Here is a 12,162-nt window from a genome sequence, read left to right on the forward strand (position 1 = left end):
ATTAATGTACCGCTTTTAAATCCATATCAATTCCACATCCTAATGTAATCTGTCTAAAATTTTAACATTTACAGATAACAATTACTGATATTACATTATGATTATACCAGTGGAAATGGACCGCGTAATGGAATTTTCAAATTAATCATAATCTCAGAGTTAACTTAGCTGATAAATTTACGATTTACTCAACGATTTACTCAACGATTTAAACTTAGATTTTTTCAGGCTAAGTCAATTTAATCTTAAATCATTTATACTATATTCTACTGTACTCCTAAATAATGTACTGTTTTTCTGTATTTTAGCCGTGCTCATATTTCGTGTTATGTTGCTATTCCGACAATCGGCCTTAATGAGGATATTACTTTGCAACAATCTCTTGATCCCTTTTGTGTATTCACTTTATCTGTATTTATATTTACTGCCTCAATATACTTATTATTATTATATTATAGAGATTACTATCTCTAAATCATTGTAAACGTAACCATAGATATAATGTCTACAGCTAATTTTACGTTAAAGCAAAATTCACACAAAACCATCTTTTTAAAACCTTTTAAAGCCGGCACATTAAGAATAATGCAACCATCTCTCTACCTCTATGCAATAGGATTCTCTTTCTGACTCTATTTTGTATATTACTTCAACTGTCACACTGATAACCATTTGTAACACATAACACTGGCAACACATTTTTTAAAAGCAGCAAAATGCGAGAAAGTGGTTGCAGTAGCAAAGGATAGCAATAAAGTTAGATTACATTAATAACACATAATGCAACTATTTTACATTCACATCAAGCATACATCCTATTGTAAACTGTCTATCACTATTAATTTTCAGGGTTACTGATACATTATGCGGATAACCAGTGGAAACGGAGAAAAGTCAGTGTAAGCCGCCTTCGTGCGTAACAAAATTAATGGCACGATTTACACGTTGGAATTTACAAGCTACGTTAATTTACTCTTAAATAATGTATACCCTTTAGCTGCTTAGCTCACACTTTGCTGTATGTAGCCGCGTTAACTGTATTAATGGTTTCATGTAAGTAACCAATGGGGATTGACATTTCATGTCTATCTCACATCTCTAATGCAATTTGTCTCTTTAAAATTTCATACTTTTCCGGTTATTATACTTTCTCATCCTTAAAGACAAGTTGCTGATATTTTATGATTACAGCAATCATCTCATCTAATTGCTAGTCCGATATTCTAACTTGGTATTACTTTGCAAGGCTCTATTGAACAATGTAAAGGTAAGCTAGATATTTTGTGTATTTCCACTTAAACTCGACCTGTTTATACTGTCTCAATATTATCCTTTCTAATTTTGCTAAATTAGATTATAGGCTTTGCTATGTCTAAATCCACCTTTATTACGTATACTGCTACTTTTAGGATAATACAAAACCATCTTTTGCTTCTTTACACGCTTCACATATTAAGAGTAATGCAATGCTACCGATGTGAACAGTTCAATTGCTCTTCTTACATTTAGCTGGTATCTCTCTGCTATAGGAAACTGAATTTGTATTACAACGATAACTCATCTAATATCAGTCCACTCAGTGCTACCGGGATAACTTTTTCATTTAGAGTAATGAAATGATTTCTCAGTCATTTTGAAGCTACTGCAAAAAACGCTTCCGATCTCTTTTCAACTGCAATACTTAAGCTCTGCAATATAAAGGAATATTTAGCTGCTTAGCTCAAACTTTGCTGTACGTAGCCGTGTTAACTTTATTAATGGTTACCAATGGGGATTGACATTTCATCTCTAATTCACATTCACATTTCTAATGCAGTTTGTCTTTTTGCCATGTCATCCTCTGCCAGTTATTTTCCTTTCTTATCCTTATGCTATATTTGGGGTATATTTACTACATTATTAAAGACACGTAATGAACCCGATTGATAAAAACCTACACACGTCGTTGCTGTCATTTCGTGTATTTCCACTTAAACTCGACTTGTATATACTGTCTCAATATTAATCTGTGTTATTTTGCTATATTTATTATTAGAATAACCAGATTACGATCTCTATATCCTGGTAAACCAACTCACACAAAACCATCTTATTTCTACCTTACACGCTGCAATAAATATTAAGATATTAACATTTAACCGGTATCTCTCTGCAATAGTAAACGGAATGGGTAGATCACTCATCTAATATCAGTCTTCTCAGTGCTACCGGAACAACTTTTACATTTAGAGTAATGCAACGATTTCTCAGTTTTATGAAGCTACTGCAACTAACGCTTTGGATTTCTTTCCTGTTAAATTACGCTCTGCAATATTAAGCCATGTAAATTGTCCTATTGGTCTACTAACAATGCTATGTATAATAATACAAATCTTTCAAAAGCAATATCGTCTCACTACAATACTTACACTCTGCATAATAAATATGATTAATGCGACTAATGCTAATAATAAAGTAGTCTAAAACTCGGCTATAGGTAGAGAATAAAACTATCTTACATCAAAATAAACCATGTACTGCCAAACCAATAACGGCCAATTACTTAACGTCTATCAGTCAATGACTTAACAAAATAAACTTAGCACTCTTTTGCTCTATTTTTTATATATGTAGTTCTCTACATTAACTGTCACATTGATATCACCACTGACAACACACTACTGACCTTTTAACAGCACCAAATATGAAAAAAGCACTGTAACTCTTTACATGATTTAGATGTAGTTGCATTAGCAAAAAATAAAGTCATGTCTTCTGTACACGCTAGCCTTTCTGTATACATTAATCTTTCTTTGTACACCAGTCCCTCTATATAGACTAGCCTCTCTGTCTTCTGTATACACGTGCCCGTAACCTATATACACTAGCCTGCCTTCTTTTAACAATAGTCTCGGTGTCCCAGCCTCTCTGCATACACTAGCCTCACTGAATTCCCCAGACTCTCTTCTGTATACACAAGCCTATCTGTAAACAATAGCTTGTCATCTGTACACACTAGCCTCTCTGTATACACTAGCCATTCTTCTGTATACACCAGGCTCAGGGGAATAACATTAGCCTATCTGTATTACCTTGTTTGACTTTTCTGATTTCTGTTTCTTTTCTAGGGTCTACCTCGCCGTATACCCAAGCCAATCTTATTACCCCAGCCTCATTCCAATTATAATAGCCTCACTGTATACCCCAGGCAGTCTTGTGTTGGGTTTTTTCAGTCTGCTCAGCCATCTTCTTGTAGGGTTCTTCGGGTCAGCCCTTGCTCCCTTTTCCCCACGTATCCTCTCATTCACAAGAAGTTCATTCTCATGTCTGGGTTACCTTGGGCATCAGGCTAATCCTATCCTTCACTGGACATTCATTTGGGTTTGCGTAGCTTGCAGGCTCTTAAGGGGTTCCTTCTCATCTTCAGGTCAAGAGTCGGTGGGTTCTACTCTCACAGCGGTAACTTACAGTTGGCGTTTGGGCATATGTCATTTTATGGATGGGATCTTTACCTTTCCTTTTCCACCTATACTTGTGTCTTTTTGCCCTCTTTTCAAGCATACTGACCATCCAGGCCATGGCACACCTCAGGCCTTGGTTCTTAACCACTACAATACAGGGCACTTTCGCCCCCTTCTTTCCCAGCCCAATTTTCAGCTTTCATCGCTCTAGCGCTTTCAGTGACAATTGCGCGGTCATGCTACACTGTACCCAAATGAAATTTTTATCATTTTGTTCGCACAAATAGAGATTTATTTTGGTGGTATTTATTCACGACTCCGTTTTTTATTTTTTGCGATATAAGCGCAAAAAAGCGGAAATTTGGAAAAAAAACAATATTTTCTTTTTTCTATTTTAAAAGAAATCCAATAAAATCAAATTTTGTCATAAATTTAAGCCAAAATGTATTCTGCTACATGTTTTTGGTAAAAAAAAATCCGTTAAGTGTATAATAATTGGTTTGTGTGATCACGGACATATGTACGCAAATGATCATGTACATATGTGTGCAGGTGATCACGTACATATGTGTGCACATAATCATTGGGACAAGTGATTTTAGTGGGACATATGTGGGGGACATGTTTTTATTATTAGGGACATGTGTTTTTATTTTTTGGGGACATGTGTGTTATGGGGACATATGTGGGGACTGTGTTTACACTGTGTGGTGTGTTGTGTGTTTACACTAGACTGAAGATCAGTGAGTAAAAAGCTGTAAAAAACAGCTCATACTCACTGATCATCAGCCGGCTGCAGCAATCTACTCTCCTCTCCTCAGCGATGACTTCTGTGTGAGGAGAGGAGGAGCCGATTGCCTAGCAACCGGCTGTTTGTTTACATCACATGACGGCCGTGATTGGACACGGCCATCATGTGATCAGGAGGGCCAATCACAGAGCCCTGATTGACATTCCTGAACGTCCTATCAGAAGTAGACGGCTCCCACCCGGCCGTATATGTGCATTGGCCGGGTGGGAAGTGGTTAAGTAATATCGCATTTCCCACTTGAAGACTCCGATTACAAGTGGGAAGGCTGGCCGCAGGCCAGCCCGTATTTGTGGGAGGAGTCTGAAGGACTATTAAACCCTCCTCCTCTGTCAGGGTCAGGGTTGGTGTTTTCTAGGGAGAGAGAGACCGGGTTACACAGACTTGCTAGTGTATACAGACGGAATAGTGTATACAGAAGACCAGCTAGTTTATACAGAGAGGCTAATGTGTACAAAAGACAGGCTAGATTATACAGAAGAACGTACTGGATATGCAGAGATGGAGGCGAGGTTATACTGAGGGAGAGGCTGTTTTACACAAAGAGGCTAGTGTGTGCAGACTTGCTAAAGTATACGGACAGACTAGTGTATACAGAGAGGCTATTTTAAACAGAGAGACTAGGGAAAACAGAGAGGCTAGTGTACAGAGACAAGCTGACAGTGAGGCCGGGGTATAATGAGAAGCTAAGTTATACAGTAGACAGGCTAGTTTATATAAAAGACAAAATTGGGTAAACAGAATACAGGCTGGGGTATAATGAGAGGCAAGATTATACATAGAGGCTAGGGTATAAAGATGTATACAGAAAGGCGGGGTATACCGAGAGACTATGTGTATAAAAGACAAGCTAGGGACGGACTAGTGTATACAGAAGACCGGCTAGTTGATACAGAGAGGCTAATGTGTACAAAAGACTGGCTAATGTATACAGATAGGCTAGATTATACAGAAGAACATCCTGGGTATGCAGAGAGCTCAGCTTCAAGGGATGGCCAACGTGAGTAATATGAGTGAGACTCCTCACCCCCCCCCCCCACCTACCAGATCTGACTTTCATCCCCTTGCCCTCTCTGCCCCGGTCATCTGGTGGCAGTTTTATGCATTCCCTGGCCCCCACCCATTCATAATCCTTACCGACCTTTCCTTCCGCTGCTCACAGGAACATACTGGATGACTTGTCTAATTAACCAACTTGTACAAGACACCGCTATCCTCCTGTCTGACACCGGTCCCCATTGGAGGCGTTACCCCTCACTGTTTGGGTGGTCCCTGCCTCCCCCTGGATGCTCCACATATACCCCGACGACATTGTCGGAGGGGCACCACTTGACAGGTGGCATCTCCCATTGGAGGAAGGGATGATGGCCCCAACCCCTTGGCAGCAGGTTCTTTCATGTACAGACCAGGGCGGCTCATCTTCCCTTCTGGAGTCTTGACCTTAGAGGGGGGAGTTGCACTTTGGGGGGTCTGAGTGATACCTAGTGCGCTGTACTGGAAGGGCTTGACATTCCCGCATATGTGTCCCCTCTCCCTGGTTGCGCCCCTCGTCCCCCCCTCTGGCCCCCACCTACTCTTTGCCGAGATTGCCTTCTGCAGCTTTCGGGGACACCCTGGATGACTTATTTATTGAGCCTATTGGTGCGAGACACTGCTTCCCTCCAGTTTGACTCTGGACCCCCCTGGAGGATTTACCCCTTACTGTTTTGGCGGTCCCAGCCTCCCTCTGGATGCTCTACACAGCCCCCGATGGTGATGCAGGAGAGACACTAATTGGCGGGCCCCAGAACTGCTGCTCGGGTGAAGTCTCCCGTTGGATGGAGGGATGGTGGCCCCAGCCCCTTGCCTGCCGGATTCTCCATGCACCGACCAGGGCTGCTCCTCTTTCATCTTCATGTGGTGACCATGGAGGGGAGGAGTTGAAACTTATGGGGTCCGGGTGGTTGCTGGTGTGAGCACGCTAAAGGACTTGACCTTTCCGCATGTTTGTCCCCTCTCCTTTGCTGCCCCTCCTTCCCTCCCCCCTTCCCTCCCTTACCTCCTTCCCTTCCCTCCCCCCTTCCCTCCCCCCTTTCACTCCCCCTTTCCCCCCTTACCCCCCTCTTTTCCCCCCTTCCCTCCCCCTTTTCCCCCGGGGCGTGGATGGAGGAGAGGGGGTAAGAAGAGGACAATCTGCCAAAGAGAGAAATACATTTGTTCGGGGGCTGCATGTACTTTTGGGGTATGGGACGGGGGGTGGTGGATCCCATTCTGTGATGCCTTTTCTGTTGTGACGGGCTCCCTCGTGCATGCCTACATTTATGGCGAGCTGAGGAGACCCCTCAGTGCTGACAGTTCTATGCTCTACCTCTGTTTTAATTATACTATTGTTTTTTGGTTCTATGATGTTACTGATTGTGTTTAATTTGCATACCGGTATCAGACGTGACATTTACCACTGCCGGGACTGGGGGGACTGGGATCCGGGGGCTCCCTCTCCGACCTGTCTACCCACCAACCCAAGTAGGACGGCGCTTTAAACCCAGTGTACATCTGGTAAACGCTATAGCATAATTGTGCTGTTTTAGTATACAATTCCTGTACTGTTGAGTGCGGACAACCCTTAATTTCCCTCTCCCCCTGGGGTTGAGGTGCCCGGCCTCTTTTTCCCCTTACCTTTCCTTCCATTTGCCCTTCCTTTTTCCCCCTTAGTTCCCTCCATCCATTACCTACCCAATACCTACCTTGGTTCAACTTTCTTTGCTTTTCTCGGACGTCCCCCTTCCCCTCCCCGAGGAGCGATGGCAAACTCAGTCAAGGTCACCTCTCTAAACGTTAAGGGACTGAACTCCTCTGAAAAACGGTGGATCCTCCTGTGAGAACTGAAGACTTCGGTACTGATGTGGCCTTTATACAAGAAACACATTTTAAAAATACTAGCCTCCCCTTTCTACGGTCAAGATCCTTCGCTAAGGTCTACCACTCTACTAACCCCTCCTCTAAGACCAAGGGAATCTCCATTCTGATCTCTAGCAGGCTCCCCTCGGTTCTCCAGGATTCTCTGGTGGACCCTGGGGGCCGATATCTTTTTCTTAGGGGCCACATTGGAGAGCTCCTTTTTACATTTGCCACTGTGTACGCTCCCAATGATCACCAAGACACATTCCTCAGAACTACCCTGCACAGATGATGTGACTTTCGGGAGGGCCAGTTGATATTAGGTGGGGACTTTAATGTCCCCTTTCGCCATCGGTTGACACTTCTGCCTCTTGCTCCTCGCTCCTCATTTACTCTAGATAGCGGATTACTAAGTGCTTACTGAATGACCAATTAGTTGATATCTGGTGTCTGCAACACTCCGGGGAAAGGGACTACTCTTTTTGCTCTTCCCCTCACAAATCATACTTGAGGATAGACTTCTTCTTGATTCCACATGACCAACTGCACTTGGTGAGCTCTTCTTCCATCGGCCATATTACTTGGTCCGACCACGCTCCTGTAGCCCTTACCTACACCCTCTCTAGGAACCCCTCACCTAGGACTCTATTCTGGCACCTTAATGAGAGCCTCCTCCAGATACCGGAAGTTTTAGCAGATGTGACCAGGGAATTGGACCTTTATTTCCAAGAAAACTAAATGCAGGACTGCGACCCGGGGATAATTTGGGAGGCTCACAAGTCAGTACTCCGCAGGGTACTTATCAGGCACGGGGCACGCATCAAACGAACACGGAAGGAACAAATTGCTAATCTGTTTTGTGAACTTGCCTCTGTGGAAGCGAAACATAAACATGCCCCCTCACGGACCTTAGAGATTGAATTGGGGACACTCCGTACCCAGATTACTGACCTACTCCATTATAAAGCGAAAGCAGTACTCCAGTTTTGTCGTAAACTGATGTAGGAATCAGGGGACAAATGCGGAAAAATCTTTGCCAGGTCAGTAAAGGAGTGGAAATCTGCCTCTTACATACAACAGTTGATAGATGAGAATGGCCAGAGGGGCTCTACCCCAACCCAAATAGCCAAAGTCTTTGAAAAATGCTACTCTGATCTCTACAACCTGCCCGATTCAGGGTCCGGACAGGACAATATAGACAGATATGTAACCGGTTCTGGTCTACCAACCCGATCACACTGGAAGAAGTCCAGATGGCCGTGGGACCTCCGAAGGTGGGTAAGGCTCCGGGCCCTGACGGATATACCGCACAATACTATAAGACCTTCCTCCCTATTCTCGGCCCGCGCTTGGTGAATTTATTGAATACTCTGAGCTTGAATGGGGATTTTCCTGAGCATACCCTTAGAGCCCACATCTCGTTGATACCTAAGGAGGGCAAAGACCTGGGCCTATGTGGGAGCTACAGACCCATTTCCCTCCTAAATTCGGTCCTAAAACGATTCTCTAAAATCCTCGCCACGTGATTGGCACAGCACTTGCAGTCCCTTATACATATTGACCAGTTAGGTTTTATTCCCACCAGGGAAGATAGGGACAACACCATTAAGGTGCTTACCCTGGTCCATAAAGCAAAGTCATCTGGGACCCCTTGTCTTTTCGTGAGTACTGATGCCGAGAAGGCTTTTGATCGGGTCAAATGGACATTCATGTTCTCGGTCCTTCGCCATATAGGTCTGAGTGAACGGATGTTGGCATGGATAAGTAAGATATACTCACGCCCTTCAGCTCAACTCAAAGCGAATGGGGTGCTCTCATCTCCCCTTGACATCGGGAATGGGACCAGACAGGGTTGCCCCCTGTCGCCCCAGTTATTCGCACTGTCATTGGAACCCTTTCTCTCCACAATTCGACAAAACTCAGACATAACGCGACTCCAAATCGGTACTATTGAAATCTGCCTACGTAGATGCTGTTCTCGTTGACGAATCCCAGAGTTTCCTTGCCAAATCTCCTTCAGGGAATTCCAGATATACGGGATACTTCTTGAAATCAGAGGCCATGGGGGTCGAAGTCCGCCCGCAAACGTTACTAGACTTGTAGTCCAATTTTCGATTTAAATGGACCCATACAGCCCTTAAGTACTTAGGTACTTACATTCCACAGGACAACGCGCGTACGTTTATGTTGAACTTCCCCCCACCCCTTGTCACTAAGATCCGCAGTTTGCTTCACGGGTGGCATTCTGGCCTCCATTCCTGGTTCAGGAGATGCAATCTCATTAAAATGAACATACTCCCTAAATTTACCTATCTTTTCCAAGCTCTCCCGATCCAGATTCCAGTCCCGTTTTTTAAGCAAGCTCAATCCCTGCTCACTCAATTTAACTGGGCCCACAAAAATCCCAGACTTAAGTGGTCACAGCTGACATTGTCTAAACAACAGGGAGGGTTGGTTCTCCCTGACTTGCGATGCTACTACCTGGCCTCCCATCTGGGGCGTGTATTGGACTGGAATGGAAACAAACTTTCTAAGCTCTGGGTGCTACTAGGACAATCTCACTCCCAAATTCCGCTAAGAAGCACCATGTGGTGCTATAAGGATTTACCCACAGAATTGACGTCACATCCCACTATAGGGGCTTCATTGAAAGTCAGTCACCTGATCGCTACCCAAAACACACTCACGTCTTTGACTTCCCCCCTATTCCCTATACGTGGCCATCCGAACTTGGAACCGGGGACCCACTTAGAAATTCCAACCTAGACCATGCGTCTAAATTCGTCATTGATGGAAAATGACCTTCTTTCTCAACCCTAACAGATCCGACAGGGCTTTTTCAAATGCCTTTTTGGAGAGCGGCGCAACAACATCATTTTTTCCATTCCATCCCCAATACTCAAACTTTCGCACGCCCTCAGACGGAGTTTGAGACTCTATGCAGGAGCGAAGGCCCTTTGGTCCACATTCTCTCTCAAACAGATCACCCACACTTAACCTGCCTGTCCAACTGGGAAAAGGACCTTAATTGCTCGTTTTCCCCAGCACAGAGACAACGCATTATCACTTTGGCTCTCAAAACCTCGCTGTGCACGAAGATACAGGAGACAAATTTTAAACTTCTCACCAGGTGGTATTTGACACCATCAAAGCTGCATAAATAATTCCCCTCTTCCTCGAACATATGCTGGAGGTGTGGAGAAGAAGAGGGCACGTTGATCCACATTTTTTGGTCCTGCCCCAGCTTGGTGGACTTCTGGACAGAGATCCGATGCATAACACAAAAATTCACAGACTTCTCCATCCCGGAAGAGGCTGCATTTTTTCTCTTGCACCATTGACAGATTCCCATTAAGAAGTACAAAAAAATAAATTTTACGGCATGTGATAAATGCCGCGAAATCCTGCATCCCTCTCTATTGGAAAAAATGTTCCCCCCCTTTCATTACTCACTGGCTTAGGAAAATAGAGGACATTAAAAAAAATGGAGGACTTGATCCTCACATCACAAGGTAAACAAGAATTTTTTAAACAAACCTGGGACATCTGGAATACCTTTATATTCTCGCTGGAAGGATGTCGCCTGCTATCACCTTAATGCTCTGAGCTTTCCTTGACTGGCCCCTTGGACAGTGGCTGCCATTGTGTCTCGTCCCCTCTTCTCCTTTCCTGATCTTTCACCCCTTCTCTTTTCTTCCTTCCTCCCCTATCTCTCACCCCCTCCACCCACTCTCTCTTTTGGAAAAAGTGGAAAATTGGGAATGACGGCCCCACCCCCCCCCTCTGGATGGATTATGCAGGAGGGACCTGAGGTTTGTGTGACCCTGGATCTTGGTACAGTACTTTATCCGTGCCTTGAATCATTATGATTGATGGAAGGCAGACTCACAGTTGCGAATATACCTGTATCAAGTATTGTTCAGCTGCTTTTTGCTCTGTATTTCTCTGTTGCATTATGTACTCGGGGGACCGTCTTCCCCTGTTTGTAGAAAAAATTATATTTGAAAAAAAAAAAGAAGCCTACGACACCTGGTATTCCCAGGCGGTCTCCCATCCAGGCATTAACCAGGCCCGACCCTGCTTAGCCTCCAAGATCAGACGAGATGGAACAGATTCAGGGGGATGTGGCCGTAGCCAATAACTTCAGGCACTCTCAACTCTCTTGACAAACGCCAAGATGGTCACCTTGGGAAAGAAACAAAAAAAAAAAAAGTCAACACCAACAACATAAAAAGAAGTCTACAGCACCTAGTATTCCCAGGTGGTCTCTCATCCAGGTATTAACAAGGCCCGACCCTGTTTAGTCTCTGAGATCAGACGAGATCTGGTGCTTTCAGGGTTATGTGGCCATAGGCAAGCTCTTCAGGCACTCTCAACCCTCTTGACAAACACCAAGATGGTCACCTTGGTAAACAAACAAAACAAAAACAAGTCAACGCCAACAACATAAAAAGAAGCCTACAGCACCTAGTATTCCCAGGTTGTCTCCAATCCAGGTACTAGCAAGGCCCAACCCTGTTTAGCCTCTGAGATCAGAGGAGATCGGGCGCTTTCAGGGTTATGTGCCCATATGCAATCTCTTTGGGCACTCTCAACCCTCTTGACAAATGCCAAGATAGTCACCTTGAGATACAAGCGAAAAAAGACAGGTCAATGTCAACAACATAAAAAGAAGAATACGGCACCTAGTATTCCAACGCCATCTCCCATCCAGGTACTAACTAGGCCCAACCCTTCTTAGCCTCAGAGATAAGAAGAGCTAGGGCTTTTTCAGGGTGATGCTGCTGTAAGCGATCTCTTTGGGCACCTCTCAACCCTCTTGACAAATGCCAAGATGGTCACCTTGGGAAACAAGCGGAAAAAAACAAACGAATCAACGCCAACAACATAAAAAGAAGCCTACAATAACTGGTATTCCCAGGTGGTCTCCCATCCAGGTACTAACCAGGCCTGACTATTCTTAGCCTCCAAGATCAGACAAGATTGGGTGCTTTCAGAGTGATGTGGCCATAGGCAATCTCTTCAGGCACCCTCAAC

At 44.2% G+C, this 12,162-nt stretch overlaps 4 pseudogenes; all 4 read right to left on the reverse strand.

The window, feature by feature from the left end:
• Nucleotides 1-11,142: 11,142 nt before the first annotated feature.
• LOC143999426 (5S ribosomal RNA) lies at nucleotides 11,143-11,261 on the reverse strand (annotated as a pseudogene).
• A 100-nt stretch (nucleotides 11,262-11,361) lies between these two features.
• Nucleotides 11,362-11,480, reverse strand: LOC143999347 (5S ribosomal RNA; annotated as a pseudogene).
• Nucleotides 11,481-11,580: 100 nt separating this feature from the next.
• Nucleotides 11,581-11,699, reverse strand: LOC143999000 (5S ribosomal RNA; annotated as a pseudogene).
• Nucleotides 11,700-12,021: 322 nt separating this feature from the next.
• On the reverse strand, nucleotides 12,022-12,140 carry LOC143998870 (5S ribosomal RNA; annotated as a pseudogene).
• Between the last annotated feature and the right edge of the window lie 22 nt (nucleotides 12,141-12,162).

This window comes from Lithobates pipiens, unplaced genomic scaffold (genome assembly GCF_037356315.1).
Source record: "Lithobates pipiens isolate NorthernLeopardFrog02 unplaced genomic scaffold, aLitPip1_a1.2 Scaffold_19, whole genome shotgun sequence".
NCBI lineage: Eukaryota > Metazoa > Chordata > Amphibia > Anura > Ranidae > Lithobates > Lithobates pipiens.